Below are 6,329 nucleotides of genomic sequence, written 5' to 3' on the forward strand. Positions count from 1 at the left end.
AGTATCTCAATTTTAATTCAGGATTCTAGGGAGGCATGAAAAAAAAGAATTCAGGGTTTTAAGGGTTAATGATTTTCTTTTTCTTTTCCCAAAGCAGCTGCCTTTGAAAAACTGAATTTGAAAGAAGTAAGCTCGGCTTATTGCACATCAACAGATAAGCCTGAAAAAAAATTGAAAGTAGAATGTGTGAAGATTGTGTGAAGCATTTTCGATATTTGGCCCCATATTAGTTTTCTTACTCAGGGTTTATCGGGTCGAGAATTCCTGATATAAGAGTGACAATACTTTTTCTCCACAACCGAATGATGTGCTAATATTGTACAACACAGCGTTCTGCAATATAAAGCAGATTTCTGATCTCTGATGCTACAACCCTTGGTTTGGGGATGACTGACTGTTCAACTGACTTTGATATAATACTTGTGGCAATTCTAATTCTGTATGCCGATTTTGGAAGGCTTGGACATGGTTGTTAACTCTCTCTGTCCAGGCCAGGCTTTTCTCACTGTGCTCTACACCACAGCTGTATAGATTTTTTTCTTCGTTTGCTTGTTTTTATAATGATATATAACATGTCTGTGAGCCACTGACAAACAATAGCTTGGATGACATGGATTAAGTGGATTAGCTTCATAAATGAATTAAATTGTGCAGACAGAAGCATAAAGCTGTCTTTTTTGTGTGTACTGATCAGGGCGCTTGGGCATCATATGCACAAGATGTAAGTTCAATATCCAAATGGGGTAATTTTTTATTGGATATCTCTGTCTTTCTGCTGGGATGATGTGTCCCGTACCCCTCTCAGCCCCAGTCTACCCTGACAGGCAGGTTCAAAGCAGCCTGCCCCCTAAATGATCCAAATTATGTGGCTTAGGGCGTATTATCTACAATTTTTTTATTTCATTGAAAATATGATGATCGATGATTTTTTACAATTGTTTTTAACGCTGGTACTACACTACATTTGTCAACTTCTCAGGTATGTGGACATCATAAAGAGTTCTGTTGTGTTGAGGACTCCTGTAATTTCAGCAACATTGATCTTTTGTACAATGTTTGCTCAATTGTTTCTTTAACAGGAAGAGCTGCCCTCAAGGTCCGTTCTCTAAGTTTGTTTCCCCAGATTAAATCTAAGTACACTTTCAAGTTAGGCATAGAAAATTCTTTTGATACTTACTTTTATTTTTGCATAGCTACAAAAGTTGCTTGGAAACAGCTGCCATCTTGAAAATAAACAATACATGTCAAATCCCTAAGGCTTCCTTATTTACTGATTAAATTTGACCAAATTTGGTGAGAGTATGCCTGAACCAGTCTCTGTCAATTTACAAGAGAGTATTTTTGAATAAGTGTTTTTAAAAAATTATGAGAATTTTCCTAATGTAGTTAGAGCTTTTCTAAATTTTGGTTGCATAATCATTTGCCAATTGAAAAGTTTTTTTTTTTTTTTTCACAAATGTCTCTGTGGTACATTGGTGGCAGCCTTGCCATCTATGTGTCCTGAGAAAAGCGACAATAATTGTTAAAATTCACCACATTTTGACCCACCCTCTTGTTTTCAAAGGCATTTACAACATGAATAATGATTTTCTCAATTGTCTCCTTGCTATTTATAGACAGACAACTGGTTAACCTTCAAGAATAAGCCAATAGCCAATATCTCAATTGGCATAGCTTGACCCAAAATCTGCCAAATCGAGGGTCGCTTCTCCCGTTAAAGCTCCATTTCATAGACAGTATAAAATAATAACACACACAACGGACAATAAAAGTACGTCATATTCTCCTTTTGTTGACTTACTGGGGGGAGGGATGAGAATTGTCTTTCCAACATCAGAGTGGGTACTTTTTTGAGGGATGGTTTCTTTTCTTACTTACCTGAGGGAGGGGATGGCCCTTATGGTCTGTTATGGCTTCTTGAAGACACTATTCCATAAAATTAAGATTTAACAAATTTTGAGCAATGATTCAAAACAGCTTTTTTCCTTTTTCAAACATATCTTCAGAGTGCTTATTAAAAACCTATATCTTAATCCTCAGAATGTCTTCAGAATTCTTGTGTATTTTAGAACAACCGTTTGAGTTACTCCGCATAAATCATCGGGTCACATTTTGCCTTTCTAGTAAATTAAAATATTATGTGAAGCTCTGTGTAAACTGGATGTCAATGATTTGTATTTCAAAGATGTCCACAAAAATTTTAAAGTAGAATTTATTTCATCCCTATCGTGTAATCCAAGTTAAAATGATGCCCATTAAAGGAATTAAGCTTAAAGCAGGTTTTTTAAAAAGTGGACACAATATTGTTTTCACTTCATGTTTGTACAGTGGAACTCGGATTCAACGAGGTCGCCGGGCCTGACCTAAAATCTCGTTGAATCCGAGTGTTTGTTATAGCAAACACGAGGTTTTGTGTAGATAATTACAGGCACTGAGCAAATTAATGTATAAAGAGAAGTCACAAATAGTGCCTGAAATGCCTGCATATTATGAGCTGTGTAAAAAAAAAAAAGACCCGATTCGTTCAAGTGCATACACCTCTGTCATCTTGATTGTTTACCAAAAAGTTGTGTTCCTAGCATAACGGCAACCTTTGATTTCATAGACCAGTGCACAATTCATTACGTAGATCTATGTCAGGACTAGATCTGGCTTATCATTGTAATAATGATCAGTTGCCGAGGGGGAAAAAAGACTGGCGCGTTTGTATCTGTGACTGTGACGTTCAAAGCCCGCACCGCTAGTGCCCCCCCCCCCCCCCCACTTCTGCGACACACACACACACAGTCATACGTGTGCAGGCCGCCCATCCGACCCCAACACACGCCAGTGTCGACACGTGCGCGTGCCAATAACGCATGTGTTGGTATGAAAAAAGGCCGCTGATTGGTTGCATGCAATCGGTTAAATGAATAATGGTTCTCAATGCAGTTGCGATGGATGGTTTCCGGAAATAGATAAAGTTCGTTCTGGGAGAAAAATGAGCAAAGCCACGTTTGCGTGAGCTGTTCACCCTGGAAGCGACCTCGTTGAATCTGAGCTCGCTGATTTAAATGCTCGTTGAATCCAGGTTATTTTTATTGATTTTAAAGAAGAAAAAAACGGGGAATCTATCTCATCTCGTTGAATCCGAGTTCTCGTTGAATCCGAGCTCGTTAAATCCAAGTTCCACTGTATGATCACAGTGATGTTTTAACATTTGGTTCATGTTGTGAAGGCTTTTGAAGTAAATTTCAGCCCATAAAAGATAGGATGCAGACCAAAGATAGCATTTTTATTGTATGCTTGCAAGGGATTATTATGTAAGAGAGGTTCAACCGTGTGTTGGTAACTTGGCCGTGCCGTGTGGTCTGCCTTTGAAATTACCCGCCTGAGTGTAATAATATAGGGTGTTAAGCTTCAACAAAGATCACAGAATGGTTCAGTTTCCTGTTGCTACATCAGATGTTTTTCAGTTTGGTTGTTCACATACAAAGTTTTTCTTGTTTTTTTGTCCCCCCACATATTTATTTTTTCTTATTGCAGTAGTTCACTTTTTTTCCCTCTGATTCTGTTGATGTGTTCCTCTTCCCGTAATATTTACTCCTTTCTTAATTTGTATTTCTTTGTCTCTTGATTTTATCTTTCAAGCCTCCCCCGCATCCCCACCCCCTTTTTTTTGTCCCTCTCTGTAATAATTGTCATTCCTCATATTTGTCTCACTAAGTTGCCTCACTTTTGTTATTCTGTTGCTCTCTCTTCTCATTTTGTCATATTATATTATTTGTCTCTTGGTATCCCCTTGGATTCTTTCATCTCTCTTCCCTTTATTTGACCATTTCTCTTTGACTCTTTCTTCATGGAAGAATGAAATGGTCTTTTCTTTGTGTTCTCTGTCCGTCTCATCCTCATTTGTCTCTAAAATACTTTAATGATTAACTTGGTCGGCGGTTTTGATGCTGAATATGTGATTAGGGATGTTCATATCGTATCCTGTCTTATTTTTTTTCCTCTGAGATTTTCATGTGCATTTACCTCTGTTTGTCTGAGCCAAGAAACTCACAACGCCCATACAAATAGCGGGTGGTTGGAGGGTGCCACTGGTAGGTCCTACTTCTTTACTTTCCCCCTGTAGTTTCTGTCTGTCTGTTTTACTTTTTCCTAGCACTAAATGACCACTATTGTGTCAATGTGCTTCTCTTTACTCAAACTACAAATACAAATCAAAATACATTCATGAAATGAATTAATAAAGTGATTTGCGGGAAAAAACCCATATTTCTTTTACTTTTTTTGACACATGTCTTTCAGTTTGAACTAGGTCATGTGGAAATTGATCTTTTTATCAAAAAAGAGAATGTTGAACACTGTCTTGTGAACATCATCATCTAACAAAGTATAGCTTTTAGGATTTTGTGTTAAACAGAATCTTGTTATTCTTTCCTTCTTAATGCCTTAATGCATTCAGTGATATAAGTGTCACGATGAGGTGGAATCAGGTGCTCGACAATTTTGGGGCATTTGGAGTTATTGGAATCGTGTTAAAGCTTGTTCATTTGTCTTGCTTTTGGTACCCCCCCCCCCCATTTCTCTGGAATAGTGGGCATTAAAGTCGAATATTTGGATCATCTTGAAGCCTGATTTGTCTATCTTGCTTTGAAGAGAAACCCCCCCCCATCTATCTTGAACAGAAATGGAGGTATTTGTAATTGAAGGAGGTAGGGGTAATCTATTCACTGAAGTAAAATTGGTGAGAAAAAGGCCACCAAAGTTTGATGACTTTCAAAACTGTGGTGTCTCTGGAGTGGAAACTGCTAATTTACTATTGTTGTGTTTTTTAAATCAATGTTTTTCAGTAAAAACAATCCACACCACAGGAACGTGTTTGTAAATGGGCATACAATTTGTTTAGCCCTGCCCCCCCCCTGATATAAATGGCCTAAAAATAAAAAATGTCAGTTTCGTCGATTCCATTATTTCGATGTGCGCCTGATTTCACCGTGCTGCCCCACATGCAGTTACATGTAATGCATCCTCTCAAATCGTTTGTTTGCTGGTATTGTGGGACTTATGTGGTTTCAAAGATGGCTACTTCATTTCAATGCCAAAGTGAAATTGTGATAATTCTAAAGAATCACTTACTCCATATTGGAGAGCAGTGTTTGAACTTGAATCTTCACATTCTATTGCATAATTAGACTTTCAGCTCAACTGTATGTTAACTCTGAAAATACTGTAAACCAGTGTGATTGTTTTGTGGAGTCATGAAGTAAGCCTAGATCTATATTATATTTTTTTAGTTTTGTAAGAGATTTTCATGTCAAAAAAATACATCTCTCACTGTATAATGTAACAGTACCTTGTGTCGGATTCCTTCACCTTCCAACCCCACTCGTCCTCATCAAATGATTAGAATAAAGCTGATTGAAAATAATGAACTTGAATGTCTGATTCATTTTACAAATGTTTTTAAGTGAACTTCTGTGTGAGACTTATTATCTTATGACCCAAATGGTAGCTCAGGATCATGCCGAGCTAGAATCAAAGAGGCTATATAATATATACTAAAGAGCCCGAGACAGTGACGTCATGCGTGTCAGACATGGGGGCCTTTTTGCCCTCACTGACATGGCCAGCGCACCCCCTTTTACATGAACAATCTGAGTCCTCTTCCCCACGATCTTTTGTGTGTTATACAAACCTTGTTGTCCTCCACATTTCAGTACAAGCTTGTAGATTTCCCTCTCAGATGTCGAGACGTCTCCATGTGAGTCTCAAAAAGTACTCACTGTTGTTCTTTCCCTTTTCTCTCAGCCCTCGTTATTCACGTGAAAGACGTCATAGTCTCGAGCTCTAATTAAATTATAACGTCTTTGGCTAGAGTGCAGACAACCTAGGTTCGAGTCCCCAAAGAGCTGTTTAAAGCATTAAAGGGGGCATTAGACCCCTTTTGCCGTAATATGAGGTGTGTTCTTTTTTACACAAATCTTTTATACCTGTCTTTGCTGTGACCTGTCAAAATATCTTTCCAACTTGTGCAAGGATGTCCTTTTTGTCTGGGAAATTTCTAAACCAAATAAAAGATAGGAACTTTTGTGGCTTTCCCTGATGTACTGAAACTGAATGTATGATATTGTCACGTGATTGTTATTTTACATTTAATAAAAATTGGATTGGACTTGCAGAGAATGGTCTTTGTTGCGATGATAGTTTGCTGTGTTTTGGAGGTTGAAGAAAAACAAACCATGCACTACCATGTTCAAAATGCCAGATCGATTTCGAAAAAAAGACCCCGTAAAACCTGCATACCTTCTGTACATGTATTTAGATCGAATTGCGCATATATATAT

Source organism: Aplysia californica, unplaced genomic scaffold (genome assembly GCF_000002075.1).
Source record: "Aplysia californica isolate F4 #8 unplaced genomic scaffold, AplCal3.0 scaffold00001, whole genome shotgun sequence".
Taxonomy (NCBI): Eukaryota; Metazoa; Mollusca; class Gastropoda; order Aplysiida; family Aplysiidae; genus Aplysia; species Aplysia californica.